Source organism: Octopus bimaculoides, chromosome 5 (assembly GCF_046866305.1).
Source record: "Octopus bimaculoides isolate indiv1 chromosome 5, ASM4686630v1, whole genome shotgun sequence".
Taxonomy (NCBI): Eukaryota; Metazoa; Mollusca; class Cephalopoda; order Octopoda; family Octopodidae; genus Octopus; species Octopus bimaculoides.
Window position 1 is genome coordinate 14,582,104 of NC_142932.1, and position 19,565 is coordinate 14,601,668.

A 19,565-nucleotide genomic window follows, 5' to 3' on the forward strand; every position below is an offset into this window, starting at 1 on the left:
CCAGCATTGCCGCAGTCAAAAGACTGAAACAAATAAGAAAAAATGACAGAATAAAAGAATACACACACGCGCGCACACACACACACACACACACACACACACACACACACACAGACAGACATATGCAGACACACACACATATGCAGACACATACCAACACATGCTCACATACATACATACATACATACATACATACATACATACATACATACGTACGTACGTACGTACATACATACATGCATACATACATACATATATACATACATACATACATACATACATACATACATACATACATCCATACATGCCCACATACACAATATGTCAATTGTTTCTCCTTTCCTCTTTATATCAATTCCGTAACTGTATCTAATATCTCTTGACGCCACAGAGCCATGCGATTAGGTCTCGCGTGTGGTAACGGTGAAACCGTGATAATCCAGAAATGATGATGACGACGTCGATGGTGAGAATACGATGACGTGGGAATAATTTCTTACTTTTTATTTTTGTTCCGCCGGTTCTATATATTTATCATTAGTACTTCCTTTAAGGCGGCGAGCTGGCAGAACTGTTAGCTCGCGTTACGTTCTGAGTTCAAATTCTTCCGAGGTCGACTTTGCCTTTCATCCTATCGGAATGGATAAATAAAGTACCAGTTACGCACTGGGGTCGATGTAATCTACTTAATCCCTTTGTCTGTCCTTGTTTGTCCCCTCTATGTTTAGCCCCTTGTGGGCAATAAAGGAACAAACAACTGTTAGCACACCGAGCGAAATGCTTAGCGGTATTTCTTCTGCCTTCATGTTTTAAGTTCAAATTGCATCAGGGGTCGACTTCATCTTTCGGAGTCGACAAAATAAGTACCAGTTGAGCACTGGGGTCAATGTAATCGGCTAGTCTCCTCCCAACAAATTCCAGGCCTTGTGCCTATAGTAGAAAGGATTATTAGTACTTTCTGATATATAGATTTATTCTTCGTAAATTTTCATATGTGAGAGTGTGAGTGTGTGTTTCTTTTAGCTATCACTTGTTCCAGTCATTGGATTGCGGTCATGTTGGGGGTACAATCGTCAAGGATTTAATCGAACAAATCGACTCCAGTGCTTATTTTATCGGTATACTTTTGCCAAACCGCTAGACAACGGGAGCGTAAACACACACCAGTTTCCAAGCGGTGGCGAAAACACACACACACACACACACACACACACACACACACACACACACACACACACACACACACACATACACAGAGACGTGTGACAAGAAGCTCAGTCTCATGGTTCCAGGTTCACTCCCACTGCATGGCACCTTGGGCAAGTGTCTGCTTACTATAACCTCAAGCGGACCAAAGCCTTGTGAGTGGATTTGGTAGATGGAAACCGAAAGAAGCCCGTCGTATATATATATATATATATATATATATACTAATAAAGCTGCAAAGACATCACAAAAACTGTTACTCAGAGTTTTACGTTCCGGTTCGTCGGACACTTGGTTGAGAATGGAACAAAAAAATAAAGTTATAGGTATAAATATACAATACATTGATAGATACACATTTGAAATTGGTTTTGATTCATCGGTCCTTTCAACTCACGGTCTTTTCAATAACTGGTTATATGAAATTAAAATTATGATTTAAAATCATATAATTTAAAATCGAAGAAAATCTTAAATCAAAAATTAGCATTAATAGAAGGAAAAAAAAAGACCTCTATACCCAGGGTAAATTAATTAATGGTAAAATAAATTAAAATTTATGTCTGTTTATATTAAAAATATTCCCTTACAAAAACCTAACATCATAAAAAGTACATATACATTTACTTATACATACAAGTACCAAAAAACCTATACATACACTAAACATACAAACGTTGGTATATGCCTACATACATATACAAACAAGTATAGGCAATATATACATACATATATATATAGTTACTTGGACGCGGCTATCAATATCTATCGAGATGGGCCAGTTTCAATCTATCGATGGAAACTGTCTTGTCGTCCGCCAGTTAGGAGTAGGAATGGTTTGTCTTTTGCACATAAGATTTCCTATGGACCATCGTAGCGTGACTAGAGGGGTTTTCGTCGTGTGTGTCATCGAACAAACGCGAAGTTAGCCGTGCGGAGGTCATTTGGTACGGATGATCTATGTGTACCAGGTGTTGACATGGGAATAGGGCCCACACTGTCCCTCAGTTGCGCGAGGTACCTTTTGACATCTGGGTCTGACTTCGTGTTCGGAAGGAACTTTCCTGCCACTGTAAGAGGAGAAACATACACCATTTCCGTGGAAGAAGTGTTGAGATTTTCCTTTGGGGTAGTGCGGATTCCCAGCATCACCCATGGAAGTTGATCAACCCAATTGAGCCAGTTAACTCTGGTTGTCAGGGATTCCTTCAGGTGGCGGTGAAATCTCTCCACTAATCCGTTGGCCTGTGGGTGATAGGCTGTTGTGCGGTTCATCGTGATTCCGAAAAGGTCACACATGTCATTCCACAGCTTTGAAGTGAATTGTGGACCCCGATCGGATGAGATGCTGACTGGGACACCGAAACGGGCAACCCAGTTTTTGACGAAGGCTCGGCTGACTTCTTGCGTTTCCGTACTGCGGAGAGGGATAACCTCAGGCCAACGAGTGTAGCGGTCTACCAAGGTCAGTGGGTACGAGCAACCCTATGAAGGTGGTAGAGGGCCGACAAGGTCAATGTTGACATGGATGAAACTGGCCAGTGGTGGTGCATAGTTGCCGCTACTACATATTTCGTTAGGTCTGAAGTTATTTTGAATATGTTAAATTGCGTTTCCGTCTGCGCGAACCATAACTCAGCCCTCTTGGGTCAGAATTGTGGTAGCTTCAGTGTTGCTATGTGATCGCTTGTATTTGTTTCTTTTGATTTTCTGTTGTTTACTTCGATGTGCGAAGCGAAAGCTGTAGTTCTTCCGTAGGGTCCCCAGTTATAACTTTAGTTAAGCTAGACACACAAAAATTAACGGAGACCCAGAATGTGTTAGTGAAAGATTTATATAGTTGAACACATGAAGGCGACAGCCGCCAGTCAACTCCTCCTTCGTAGAAGCCCCTTAACCGGAAGTCAACTTCGCCGCAGACCAGTTCCCTAGCTAGCCCACAGCGAAATTCCTGTCTACAATTCCTCTGTCATAAACTCTTGGGCGGTGCCCTACACTAAGTTCGATTTGTTCGACGAAACCCTTCAAGGCAATGCTCTAGCATGGTCACAGTCCGATGACTGAAAAAAGTAAAAGAAGATGTATATACATATATAGATATATGTCGTTGCTATTATGCAAAAGCGTCGTAAGTCCAAAACGTTGCTATTTTCAGAAAACGAAAAATTGTTTCATCATTCCATAGCAAAACCATTCTACTACAGTTTCACAATTTTTGATATCTTGGCATCTGATAGTTTGACCAAAAGAACCTGCTATTGCAAGTAAAAATGAATATTGAAAAAAAAAAGCGCAATTGGCCAAATTTGGACATACGACAGTTTAGCATAATAGTAACAATATATATATATATATATTTACTTGTATGCATGTGTGTGTTTGTGTGTGTGTACACACAGGCAGAAGAGATAGAGAATGTAGCTCATCACCTCGGTAGACACATCTCAATTCGTCAAATCTACACACACACACACACACACACACACACACACACACACACACACACACATATATATATATATATATATAAATGCGTGTGTAGGTGTGTGTTATTTCGCAATAACATTTCTTTCAAAGAAAACCTGCAATATATATTTAGATACACATCTGCATTAATTTATTGCAAATATTCAACATTGCATCCCAAATTCCACAGTAAATATATATACATAAAAACACCTTTTCAAAAGCCATGTTGTATCCTAGAGTTGTAATTAAAGCGCTATTTAAAATGCTTTTCGTAATGTAATCTCGCAATGATATATAGCAATCATCTATGATTTCTTAAAACTTGTTTACATAATGCAATGTAATTTAATCCACATTTTTTTTTCTTTTACTGTATTACGAATTTATATTATGAAAATTAATGGTTCGTAACAGTCAACTATTGTTTTTTTCCTCTCCCTTTGGCATGCTTATAATATAGTCTGTTAATTTTACTGTTATATACATACATACATACATACATATAAAAAGTGAAAAGACTAGCACACATTGGATGAAGGAAGGTATACTTGCACGCGCACTTGCACACACACACACACACAACACATGCACAGAATACACACACACACACGCATACACACATACACACACGCACACACATACATACGCACATGCCATGACTAAAATTAGTAGACGAAAAATGTGTGTACGGCGTACAAATATATCATCTTATTCTTTTATGTTTCAACTTTGAGGCTGCGGCCATGCTAAGGCACCGATATGTTTGTGTATATCTTTGTGTTTATTGCCTACTACTGCTTGACACCAGGTGTTGGTGCGTTTACATTCACGTAACCTAGTGGTTCAGCGCAAAAGACCGATAGAATAAATACTAGACTTAGAAATAAGTGCAGTAATACCGCCATATACGAATTAATTTCTTCCCGGAGACCGCTCGTAAAGCGAAAACTCGTAAGGCAGATCAATAAATTCTCATAGTAAAAATAAAATTTATAATACTCGTATATGTACTGGGTGGAGGCGCGTGGCTTAGTGGTTAGGGGTGTCATGATCGTAAGATTGTGGTTTCGATTCCTGGACCGGGCGACGCGTTGTGTTCTTGAGCAAAACACTTCATTTCACATTGCTCCAGTCCACTCAGCTGGCAAAAGTGAGTAACGCTGCGATGGACTGGCGTCCCGTCCAGCTGGGGAACACATACTCCATTGAAACCGGGAAACCGAGCCCATGAGCCTGGCTAGGCTTTAAAAGGGCGCATTTATATATATATATATATATATATGTACTGGGATGTCCCAGCATGGCCAGAGTCCAATGACTGAAGCAAGTCGTAAGTAACAGGTATACGTGGTGATTCACTCACATTATTACAAACCACTAAGGTAGTGAACTGGCATTTCTTCTGGCTCTTTACGTTCCGAGTTCAAATTCCACCGATGTAGACTTAGCCTTTCATCATGTCGTGAACGATAAAATAAAGTACATGCCATACACTAGTCGCTGGAATTAAGGTGGCGAACTGGTAGAATCGTTAGCACGTTGGACGAAATACTTTGCCGTATTTCGCCCGTCGCTACGTTCTGCGTTCAAATTCCGCCGATGTAGATTTAGCCTTTCATCATGTCGTGAACGATAAAATAAAGTACATGCCATACACTAGTCACTGGAATTAAGGCGGTGAGCTGGTAGAATCGTTAGCACGTTAGACGAAATACTTTGCGGTATTTCTTCTGGCTCTTTACGTTCCGAGTTCAAATTCCACCGATGTCAACTTTGCCTTTCATCTCATCCTTTCGGGGTCGATAAATTAAGTACCAGTTGAGTTCGGGGGTTGATGTAATCGACTATATTCCTTCCCTAAATTTCGGGCCTTGTGCCTATAATAGAAAGGATTATTACAAACCACTGTTAAGGCGGTGAGTTAGCAGAATCGTTAGCGCGTCGGGCAAAATGCTTAGCGGTATTTTATCTGCCGCTACGTTCGTATGTCAAATTCCGCCGAGGTCGACTTTGCCTATAAGTACCAGTTACGCACTGGAGTCGATGTAATCGACTAGCCTCCTTCCCACCAAACTTTTCAGAACGTAGCGGCAGATGAAATACCGCTAAGCATTTCGCCAGGCGTGCTAACGATTCTGCCAGCTCGCCACCTTAAGAACAGGTAATAATACTGTGGATTCTAAATGTTTCAAGCATATGGCTTCTACTACAGATGACTAATCCAAGCCAAACCTGTAAAACTTGAGTCAGAATATAGAATTGATGTGCTCATTGTGTAACGACTGCACTGATGAAATATATTACACAACAATGCCACCAAAGTGTGCAGTAATTCACGAGGAATCGGTAAGATTTCAACCGAGCCAGGAAACAAATATCAAAATGCTATACAGCTAAATTATTCCGAAGTATTCCATTCAGCAAGGGAAATTCGATGTGTCAATGTTTTTTTCATAGTTTAATAGTAAAAATGAAAAATCAGCAGGAATACAAACTGAACACATTGTCAAAATATTGGCATCGTATCAAGCCCTTGAAGAAATAACGCATTTAACTGACTCACAAAATCCAAAATCTCTGCGTTCTTTCACATAGACATAACTCACTTTTTTTTTTCCAAATTCTGAAGAATGTTTAGTAGTTCTAGTTATTATAACTCTATTCATTATTAATGCTAAAGTTGAAGCTGTTGAAATAGCAACTAAATAGTATGACTCATGAGAAATTTAGAATATATCTATCTATCTATCTATCTATATATATATATATATATGTGTGTGTGTGTGTGTGTGAGTGTGTGTGTGTGTGTGTGTGTGTGTGTGTGTATGTATATATATATATATATATATATGTATGTATGTATGTATGTATATATATATATATATATATATATATATATATATATATATATATATATATATATACAGAGAGAGAGAGGGGGAGCAACAAGAAAATGGAGATCAATAGGTGGTATTCATCAACTTTTAGACATTATATTATGTCAATTTATTTAGTTACTAAAAGGAAAATTATATGTGTGTGTGTGTGTGTGTGTGTGTGTGTGTGTGTGTGTGTGTGTGTGTGTGTGTGTGTGTGTGTGTATGTATAGCTCTAATGATATTACATATCAATCATCTTTATATTCATATAGAATCAATTGAATTTTACGAACCAATGGGTTATACAGCTAAATCCTTTTACATGTGAGACAGCCTCTACATAGTCACTCGATATGCTTGAAATAGCAGCCAAATGTTCCATAAATTATATAGTCTTTCACTCCAAAAGATGTTACACAATGTAGTCGTAGAGACATCGTGTGTCTCTTAACTCGCACTTCAGTCTTTTCAAAAGAGAAATATTTAGTCCAAGATATATCGTTGAATATTTCTCAACTTGTATTCTACAAGTATATTGGATAGTTATTATATACGGATACGCTGTGCCTAAAATAATATATGAATGGTGAAGAATGAAGCGCATTTTACCAAAGATCTAATTCAATAAGACAGGTGACTAAAAGACAGCAGGAACGACAACAGCATCAATAACAGTAATGACAATAATCTTTGCACCTAATATTTCTTCTTTACGCAAATTTAATCAAAGAATTGTAAAGATTTGTAACATTTTTTCTTGTTTCGTTCAATATCTCTAATCTTTCAATATAATCCTTTATCATATTATATATATATATATATATATATATATATATATATATATATATACAAACATGATCACAAAAACATGCATACACATACATACGTGTATATATATATATACATACATACATAATACTTATATATATATATATATATATATATATATATATATATATACATACACCTTTCCCATATATATATATATTCCCTCTAATCAAAGCCTCTGAAAATTCTTCAAACATATATACACATATGCATGCACACACATGCATATACACACACACACACACACACACACACACATATATATATATATATATATATATATATATATATATATATATATACATACACACACACATGTATATATATATATATATATATATATATATATATATATATATATATATATATATATATATATATATATATATATATATATATATATATATACACACATGTATACACATAGATAACAGATGGATATTCTTTTCCCTGTTTGGCTTCAGCTTTTTCAACTAACACGCACGCACACGCGCGCGCACACACACAAACTTAACTATAGACACTGAGATCGATTTGTTTCATTGAACCCTGCAACACAGTGCTCCAGTATGGCTGTAATCCAATGACTAAAACAAGCAAAAATTAAAAGATAACGATTAGATTTCAACACACTTGGTAACCTTATAGCTTGAATGCAACGACTTTTAGTCATGTTTATTATTAAGCATTTTTATGATAGACGCAGGATTATGAAAACGATGTTGTGTCTATTCCTCATTGATTAGTAACATATTCTAAATTTCTTGCCTGTTCATAACAGGAGTTAAGGTATTCTGTTTGTTTTTTTCTTTTTAGTAATTACTGTCGTGAACTGATGGCTTTGTCATCATAGTCAACCTCTGGACACCACTATCTCACTGGTTTGATTAGAACGTCGTTGGCACTCCGTCGGTTACGACGACGAGGGTTCCAGTTGATCCATTCAACGGGAACAGCCTGCTCTTGAAATTAACGTGCAAGTAGCTGAGTACTCCGCAGACATGAATACCTTTAACATGGTTCTTGGGGAGATTCAGCATCACAGAGTGTGACAAGACTGGCCCTTTGGATTACAGGTACAACTAATTTTTGCCTGCTGAGAGGACTGGAGCAACGTGAAATAAAGTATCTTGGTCAAAGAAACAACGCGCACCGCCAGGAATCGAAATTACAACTTTACGGCCGTGAGACAGATGCCCGAACCACTAAGCCACGCGCCTTCACGAACATTTTTATAAAAACGGTTCCGAATGGTGGCAGACTGGAGACAGAAAAAGAGTGACTTAGTTCCTAAACAGAATGACTATTTATAACATTAAGTAGCATTTCCCAACGCTTGGTTTCAAACACTAATTAAAAGTACGACAGTAAGAGACTTAGTAATAAGAGCAATGTAGAAATTAAGGACTTAACGCAGAGATGAAGGCAACTCTGGATGTATTCCATTATCATCCCCATAAACCCCTGATTATTACGTTCTTGAGCCCTAAGATTCATAGGGCTGGTTAACAGGTTTCCATGGCGTATGAGTGGCTGAGGTCACAACATTCCTCTAGAATGAGATGCAAGACCATAGGGTTACTCATTTACATTTGAGTGGAGCAACGTGAAATGAAGTGTTTTTCTCAAGAACATAATTCACCACCCAGTCCAAGGTTTGAAATCACGATCTTGCGAACGTGAGTGCAACACCTTAACCACTAGGCCATGCGGCTTCACAATGGTTAAAACATTTCATAGTATTATGTGGAAGAATTTATGCATTTCAAGTTCAAAATCTCGCCGTCTTCGAATTTGCCTTCGTTGCTCAGATGTTACTAAAACAATTACCAGTCATATACTAGGATCGATATAATTGACAATTCCCTCCTCCAATGCCAAATCTTCTTCATACTTCTTCACAAGATTGACGCAGACGCTGGAACTAGATCGGGCACGTCCCCACACAAGGTCGATAAAGCGATTGTATGGTGGCACTAAAGGGGTAACCTGAACAGAAAAAGAGCAGCAGGGAGCCCTAAAACCACATAGCAAAGGACCATTGACATGGAAATGAGACGAGAAAGGTGGAAAAGGTCGAATGAGACCCGAACAGGGGCAGGAAACAGAACTGGTTGGAGAGATCGTGTTGCGGCCTTATGTGCCTCGTGGTACGAAGAGAACTAAGTAACCAATTAATCCCAGATCTATAACCTTGTGTCTAAACTAGAAATCAATAACATATCTCACAAGTTGTTTCATCTATTCATTGGGAGACGAGTGGCTTCCATTATTAGACGGACTTTCCAAATCATTAAACAAATTTCCGTTAGATTGGAGCGTTAACATAACTTCTGTGTGTTCAACTTGTAAACTTCCATTATATTAGAATAAGAACAGAGCTAGATCCGGGAAACCAAAGAGAAAAATATTCTGAACATTTCTTTATAACATTCCCATCGTCTTCGCAATAAATGGAATGACTTTAGATTGCCAATGTGTGACTAATATCAAAGAGAGAGGTGGAAACATTGCAGACAACAATTTGACTGAAGAAGAAATGCTTAACCGTTTTATCATCGGTGCGTTTAGCAACGGGGGAATTGTGCTAAACTCTTGGCGCGAGGAGCGAGATCACCAAGGATTAACTTAGTGACATGAATATCAAATCTCAAAAAGTTACGTGAGGGCATGTGTGTGTATGGCTTTGAATGTATGTGACTGCGTGCGTATGTGTACGTATGTGTGTGTGTATCTGTGTGTATCTGTGGGTGTGTGTGTATCTGTGTGTGTGTGTGTATTTGTGTGTGTGTGTATCTGTGTGTGTGTGTGTGTGTGTGTGTGTTTATCTGTCTTTCTGTGTGTGTGTGTATCTATGATTGTATTTGGCTGTTTGTATATATGTGTGTATGTGTGTATGTCTGTGAGTGTGTGTATGAATGTCTATCAATGTGTGTGTATGTTTGGGTATCTACGTGTGCGTGCGCGTGCGTATGTATGTGGGTGCATGTGTGCGTGTATACCTGTGTAGGCATGTATATGTGTGCGTATGTGTGCATGTGTATGTGTGTGTATATGAACGTATGCAGGTGTGTGGCCATGCTTTTATCAATGAATATGCTTGATTGTATGTATGTATGTATGTATGTATGAATGTATGTATGTATGTATGTATGAATGTATGTATGTATGTATGTATGTATGTGTATTTGTGCATGGAGATACCCAGGTGTGTAACTATGTCTGTGTATACGCATGTCAGCGACTGTGTGACTGTCTTAGATATATACATGTATGCGTGTATGTGTGCGTGTGCGTGTGCGTGTATGTGTGTGTGATTGCGTCTATATATGTTAACGACTATGTGTGACTATACGTACGTATCTTTAGAAATGCATATATATATATATATATATATATATATATATATATATATATATATATATATATATATATATATATATATATATTGTGTGTAGTGTAAGTATGTGTGTAGTGTGTAGTTTGTGTGTGTGTGCGTGATGTCTGTCTATCTATCTATTGATATGGTGTGTATATGTGTATGCACACACACACACACACACACACGCACACATATATATATGTATACACACACACAAACACACACACACACACATATACACACACACATACACACACGCAAACACACACACACAGACACAGACACACACATACACACACACACACACACACACACACACACACACACATACACACACGTTATGACAGATTTTTTTCATCTGCACTCAGTGCATCCTTTAATTAACTGAATGACATAAATATTTAACTTATTTCTGTCCTGATAATCTTCCCTTATCCAGCTTATCTCAAGTGTGGCCAGTGAACTTGTTTGTACTTATTGAATCATTGCAGAACCTGGTCACGTGTTCATTTTTGTCAGCTGCTCCGTCTGTTCTTTTGCTTTTGGTTTTGATTTATTTCGCGTACCCTACCAACTGTATAATTTGGACGCTGTCGCCATCGTTTTTCTTCTTCTTCTTCTTCTTCTTCTTCTTCTTCTTCTTCTTCTTCTTCTTCTTCTTCTTCTTCTCCTTCTTCTTCTTCTTCTTCTTCTTCTTCTTCTTCTTCTCCTCTCCTCCTTCTTCTCTTTCTCTTCCTTTCCTCCTCCGCCTCCTCATTTCATCCTTTCGTTAAGTTCTTCTTCTTCTTCTTCTTCTTTCCTCCTCCTCCTCCTCATTTCATCCTTTCATTTATTTCTTCTTCTTCTTCTTTTTCTTCTTCTTCTTCTTCTTCTTCTTCTTCTTCTTCGACTTCTTCCCCTCCTCTCCTCCTTCTTCTCCTTCCCCTCCTTTTCTCCTCCTCCTCATTTCATCCTTTCATTTATTTCTTCTTCTTCTTCTTCTTCTTCTTCTTCTTCTTCTTCTTCTCCTCTTCCTCCTCCTCCTCCTCCTCCTTCTTCTTCTTCTTCGACTTCTTCCCCTCCTCTCCTCCTTCCTCTCCTTCTCCTCCTTTCCTCCTCCTCCTCATTTTATCCTTTCATTTACTTCGTGGCTGCTGATCAATGTAATCGACCATCCTCTCGCTCTCATATTACTGGTATTCTGCCAAACTTTGAAGCAATTATTTGCGGCTGCTTACGCTCAGAATTCAAATTCTGCCGACGTCACCTTTGCCTCTGATTCTTTCGGGGTCGATGAAATAAGTACCAGTCGAGTACTGGGGTCGATGTAATCGACTATCCACCTCCTCCAAAATTACTGGTTTTGTGCCTATAGTATCAAGGACTACTACTACTACTACTACTACTACTACTACTACTACTACTACTACTACGACTTTTATTATCATTATTATTATTATTGATCAATTTGACTCAGGTTTGTTCTTATTCTTGGTAGAATCTCAAAGTGACGAAAATATATTGGCCAATTAAATTTTTAATGTTGAAGTGAATCTAACGGTTTTTGTGTGTTTTTAAATGGCTTAGCAACACCTTCCACGCTGCATTTGTTTTTGTTTCAGCACACGATCTCAGATCAGGTCACTTGCTATGCAAGTACACCTCCGTAAGATATATATATATATATATCTCAGATATTTTTTCTGAATCTCTCTGATTCTTTAAATGTGCTAGCTTCCTGGTAATAAATCGATATTAATTAATATATGATTTTTTACCCGATGTTTTAATTATATATATGTGTGTGTGTGTGTGTTTATGTATGTTGATAGCGTTATAAGAATTTAGGAACTTCATGAACCTGGCATGATTCTCGAATAAGCTAAACCTATAACCATTAGCGTGTAAATATTGGATTTAAAAAGCCTTTTAGATGCTACTGCATATAGCTTTATCAGTTTCGAAATTCACTGTTCCAAAAAAAGAATTGTGTGTGCGTGCATGCGTGCGTGCTTGCGTGAGTCTTTGTGTCTGTGCTTGTCTTCCAACAGGTTTGACAGCCGATGTTTGAGGGTTTATGTTCGCGTAACTTAGCAATTCGAGAATTGAGAATGGTAGAATAAATACCGAAATTAAACGAGAACATAGTTTCTGGGGTTGATTTGTTCAACTGAACCCTTCATGGCGATGTTCCAGCATGGGCGCACTCCAATGACTATCCCAGCAGTGTATGATAAATATCAGTAGTGAAAAAGTCCTTCTAAGTCTTAATATTTGTACGACTAAACGGCGACGACCTGGCAGAATCGTTAGCACGCCGGGCGAAATGCTTAGCGGTATTTCGTCTGCCATTGCGTTCTGAGTTCAAATTCCGCCGAGGTCCACTTTGCCCTTCATCCTTTCGGGATCGATAAATTAAGTACAAGTTGCGTATTGGGGTTGCTCTAATTGACTGGCCCACTCCCCAAAAGTTTCAGGCCCTGTGACTAGAGTAGAGAAGATTATTTTTAGAGGGTGGTAAGCTGGCAGAATCGTTAGCACGCCGGGCGAAATGTTTAGCGGTATTTCATGTTTTCACATTCTGACTTTGCCTTTCATCCTTTCGGGGTCCATTAGATAAGTACCAGTTACGCACTGGGTTTGTCCCTTCTATGTTTATCCCCCTGTGGGCAATAAAGAAATAGATATTTATACCACTAAAAGCTGACGAGCTGGCAGAATCGTTAGCACGCCCGGCGAAATGCTTAGCGGTATTTCGTTTGTCGCTACGTTCTGAGTTCAAATTCCGCCGAGGTCGACTTTGCCTTTCATCCTTTCGGGGTCGATAAGTTAAGTACCAGTTACGCACTGGGGTCGATGTAATCGACTTAATCCCTTTGTCTGTCATTGTTTGTCCCCTCTATGTTTGGCCCCTTGTGGGCAATAAAGAAATAAGAAACGTTAGCACGCCGGGCAAAATGCTTAGCGGTATTTCGTCCGTATTTACGTTCTGAGTTCAAATTCTGCCGAGGTCGGCTTTGCTTTTTATCCTTTCGGGGTCGATAAAATAAATACCAGTTGAGCACTGGAACCGATTTAATTGACTTACCCCACCCAGAAACTACTAGCCTTGTGCCAAAATTTGAAATCAATATTTCTGTCACTAACACATTACCTCAATTAATTATCAGAAGTATTTCTTCAAGAACTTTCGTTTCTTTTACTATGTTGTTCTTGTTCTTTCTCGTAGATACCTCCATACTTGACCTATCTCGATTACTTGTATAATTTAGTTAATTTTTACGCCAACTTTATTGACTTTAGAAAATGTGCTTGACATAGTTATCTCCATAAATGTCAGTGGCATTATAAAAGCTAGTAAGCTCCCAAGAAAAATTAATTTCAAGAAATAAAAAAATACCGTTCGTTTAAGCTTAGTATCATTCATGTGTAATAGATAAAGAGCTAATTATGTCGTTATCGAGTATATAGCTATTTCCTGTATTTTTTAAGATAGTATTCATGGAGTTTATAGTAAATGGGAATGAAATTGATGCAAGTGTTCTCCAAGAGTTATTCCGCTCGAATGTACTTCTATATCAGCTGTTTGCAGTGCAATTCTGTCAACCACCAAACATATGTTAGTTTTCATGAGGTGATGATGGGTGAAGTGGTCATTGCCTTGCATAATCCAAGCAGACAGTATCTTCAATTTATATTTGTTGCCTTCAGACATTTTATTGGTGAGAAGCTGGTCTTTCCATCCATGTAATCTATAATTATTTCTCTCCTCTATTAAACAGAAAATGTTTAGAAGGATAGCAAGTGTTATTGGAATTATAAGTTCTATTGCGATTATGAATTCTAAGACCAATGTATGATGCAAGTTGTTCGAAAGGATGTATATAAATTCCTTGAATCGACTTAAGTACATATTTGGTACTTATTTTATTTACCCCAAGAGGACAAAAGGCAGACATGATTTGAACTTCAAAGGTACAGATTCAAGACTAAATATTGTAAGGTTCATTAAAGTGACGAGTTGCTAGAATCGTTGGAACGTCAGGCAAAGTGCTTAGCAGGTTTTCTTCTGACTCTTTACGTTCAGAGTTCAAATTCCATCGAAGTCAGCTTTGCCCTTCATATTTTCAGTAATCGATAACAAAGTACAAATTAAGTACTGGAGTCGATGTAATCGAGTTGTCCCCTTCCCTAAAAATTACTGTACTTAAAGCATGCAACGGGCCGACGTACATGTATCATGAAAAATGTTCGAAAACAATTATTCGAAAAACAGTTATTCGAAATAGATATCATTTGTGTGCTTGATTTTTAATTTCATCATTTTTAGAATAATTAACATTTTGCATAATTGTCCATTTGAATAATTTTCATTCATACAATTTTCCATTCGAATAAATGTTTTTCGAATAATTATTTTCGAACAATTATTTTCGAACGATATTCACATAATCGACGTACCGTTCCAGGAGAAAATTGTGATCTCGGTCAATTATATATCATAGATATCGGGTAACCAACCACATGACTCCTAGGGCGCAAGAAAAAAGATGAAAAACGCAGGCTATTACTGTGAAGGTTTAGTGGTTAGGACGTCGGACTCACAATCGCGAGATTGAGTATTCGACTCCCGAACCAGGCAGTGTGTTGTGTGCTTTAGTAAAACACTTCATTTCACGTTGCTCAAGTGCTGTGGTGTGGTACCAGCATGTCAAAGAATAGAGCCAACCTTTCATATGCATACTGCAAAAGGCGACTAAAAGAGGTCGAGGTAGGATTCGCATTCCGACTTTCTAAAAGCCTCACCAGCAGCGACTACTCAAACAGATCCATGACTTTGAGGATCGTCGCCTGAGTGATGCAAAGGTGTCACCCGCCAGGAGTAAGGAATCGCCAACAAATGGTGGATGCAGCGACGCGCTGTTACAGTTCCCCCATACTCCTCCTCCTCCTCCTCCTCCTCCTCCTCCTCCTCCTCCTCCTCCTCCTACTACTACTACTACTACTACTACTACTACTACTACTACTGCTGCTGCTGCTGCTGCTGCTGCTGTTGCTGCAGCTGCTGCTGCTACTACTACTACTACTACTACTACTACTACTACTACTACTACTACTACTACTACTACTACGACTGTTGGGGCACTGCTGTAATTAAGATTCGAAATACCACTGATTACACTGATTAACAAGGTTTTTGTCCTTGTGTAGCAACTGATATTGTCTCTTTGTTTACTCCTAGAACGTATGAAAAATGACTAATATTTCCTTCAAACTTTGCTTTTGCTATGTTTATTCAAACCCTAAAGAATCTCTCTTAACACATGGCTATGATGCTCCCTCACTACTCCTGTTCAGGATCAGAGATGCACATATTGTCAGCTACTAAGGGACATGCTCATGTGGTTAAAGTCAAGCAGCTGACAAGCTCATCTGTGGCATTGAGCGGAATATTTGCTATAACGATATTTATCGGTTAAGCAACCCAGTGCTGAATTTGTCTGAAATGTAATGGAAAATAGGTCAGTTTCAAACCATAGATGTCCATGTTATAAAACCAAAATTTGGAGGGAATAATAGTCATTTCCTATGATTTCTCGTCAGAAGCAAATAGGAAATAACACTTGCTATCCAAAGACAGAGAATAAAAATAAAATAAATTTTGCTAAGTTGGCACTCCGTCGCTTACGACGTCGAGGGTTCCAGTTGATCTGATCAACGGAACAACCTGCTCGTGAGATTAACGTGCAAGTTGCTGAGCACTCCACAGACACGTGTACCCTTAACGTAGTTCTCAGGGATATTCAGCGTGACACAGTGTGACAAGGCCGACCCTTTGAATTACAGGCACAACAGAAACAGGAAGTAAGAGTGAGAGAAAGTTGTGTTGGAAGAGTACAGCAGGGTTCGCCACCATCCCCTGCCGGAGCCTCGTGGAGCTTTAGGTGTTTTCGCTCAATAAACACTCACAACGCCCGGTCTGGGAATCGAAACCGCGATCCTATGACCGCAAGTCCACTGCCCTAACCACTGGGCCATTGCGCCTCCAAATTTTGTTATAGAATGTTATTATTGTTTACCTTCAAGGAGATGAAATCAAATATTTTACAGTATTTAGTTTGAATCTTATAAAATTCAGAGTTTACGTTGTTACCATGGGCGAGGTCAAATCTGCCTTCCATCAAACTCTATAATTATAAAATGGCATCTCTAGTAAACCGAGCTCATTCAGTCGCTTATAAACCAGTTCTACTAACTTGTGGCCTAGCTCCAATGTAATAAATCATTAGCTTTAATATTTAAACAATGCTCTTCATTATCGACATCGCCAAATTTGTACAAATCCTTCAAGAGAAGGAGGTTAGTTCAATAAAAGACCCAAATGATTCTGCATGCATCCTTCTATTTAAAGAGAACTGTCCGTAATCTGTCAACTGAAGAATAACTAACAAATTAAACATACAGACACATATACATACATGCATCCATAAATTTCACACACGCGCGCGCGCGCGCGCATGCATGTACATATGCATACATACACAGGCACAAACACACAGACTACAAATAGACATATTGACTATATATGAGTTTGTGTGAGTGAATGAGAGTGTGTGTGTGTGTGTGTGTGTGTGTGTGTGTGTGCACGTGTGTGCGTGCGTATGTGTGTGCGTGTGTGTGTGTGTGTGCGTGTGTGTGTATGTGTGCGTGTGTGTGCGGGTGTGTAAGCGCTGACACTAAGGTAAAACGTGCTGTGAAAATCAATTGATAGCTATGATTAGTGTTGTAGGATAATGTCTAAGAAGAATGTTTGATTCCAGAATACATTTAACGCTGCTCATATTTCTTTCAACAAATAAATGATTCGGTAGCAATAACTTATCAAGTGGTAGGTGGTAGTTGTAGTAGCAGTAACAGTAGTAACAGTAATAATAATAATAGGTCTTTCAAGAGAGGAAATTGGGTGAATTAAAGGGTTTTAAATCGTGTGACAAAAGCGAAAAGCTTGTGATTATCGTTGAAATATAAATAAGAGAAACGAACACATTCCGAACAATCAACTCAGCAAACATTTTGACAATGTATATTGTTGACAATAAGAACTGGAGACAGTGTGAATATTTATAGAAGTTTTGAATGTCCTTCAGTATATTTATAAATAAGTGATAAATTGTTCAGAAGCAAATTAGATCAACGTAGATAAAGAACGCGGTTCATTGCACTAATATAATGTCATAGCCTCCATTTTGTGTTTCTTTCTTGTTTTGTTTTCTCTGCCATTTTTCTCTCTCTCTCTCTCTCCCTCTCTCGATCGACATACTTTTAATTTGATTAATTTACCGTAGTTTGAAGTTAAAAAGTCATACAAGTAGCATTAGTAATTAAGTATAAATGACTCGCATACTGTGTCATCCAACGACTTAACGGAAACATCTTATGGACACAGCCATCGTTAAGTTCGACAAAACGCAAAACAAAGCAAAAAAGAAAAAAACAACAACAATGTTTTATAAACACATCAATTGACGTAAATGATTAAACGACTACATAAAAAAAAATAAATAGTAAAAAATAATAAAAAATATAAAAAAAACGATTGTTGGCTAATTCCTATCAAATCCTTACATTTAAGCATTATCGATTATTGGTTGGCGAATTCCTTCAGTCAGCATTATGACGCATTAACTGTGAGCAACACCAACTGTTACTTTTATGTTTCGATGTAAGCAAAACATATTTCTGTTTTTACAACGAAGGTTTTGATGTGAAATCGCTGTATTAAAGACACAAAAATATAGCTTGTTTCTCTCTTTTTATTATTATTACTACTACTACTACTACTACTACTACTACTACTACTACTACTACTACTACTATTTCGTACCGATACCACTGAAATCTTTCGCTCTTTCTTTTCTTTTTTTTTTTTCAATGTAGACATGGATGTGTGGTTAAGAAATTCGCTTTGATTCCACCTAGATTTGGGTTCAGTCGCACTGTGCGACAACTTGATCAAGGCAAGTAGTTAGTGGCTTCTATTATAGCCCCGTTTCAGCCAGTGCCTTGTGAGTGGATTTGGTACACAGAAAAAAACAGAAAGATACCCGTCGGATGTATGTATGTATGTATGTATGTATGTATATATATATAAAAACAAATAGTAAATGAGTATATGCATATATACGTACAGGTATGTGCGTACCGACATCCACCTGTATGTATAGGTGCATATCTGGGTACAGGACATTGCAACCAAAACGTATATATATATATATATATACATTGGGTCATCCCATAAATAATGCGGTTTTTATACTTCTTTTGTTTTTAAAAATTAAAATAAGCACGGTCTTTTTTAATTGTATGTATGTACCTATGTATGTACCTATGTATGTATGTACATATATATATGTGTGTATATATATGTATATATATATTTATATTGGGTCATCCTATAAATAAAGCGGTTTTTATACTTCTTTTGTTTTTTAAAATTAAAATAAACAAAGTTCTTTTTAAATCTAAAATATACTCTCTTTCACTTTCTACAAAGCTCTTCCATCTATCTGGTAGACTTGTAAAGACCTCTCTTCAAAAATTCACTCGTCCGTGACGAAAGGTACTCTTCCAGTATTGCTCTGACCTCATCTACGATATTCATATTTTCTGTCAAATGATTTTGAAGACAGCGGAATAAATGATAATCAGATGGGGTAATGTCCGGCAAATATGGTGGGTGGGGCATCGTTTCCCATTCAAACTGCCCCAGGCTTTAGAATGTCATACTCGCGCTGTATGTGACCGAGCATTATCCTGATGGA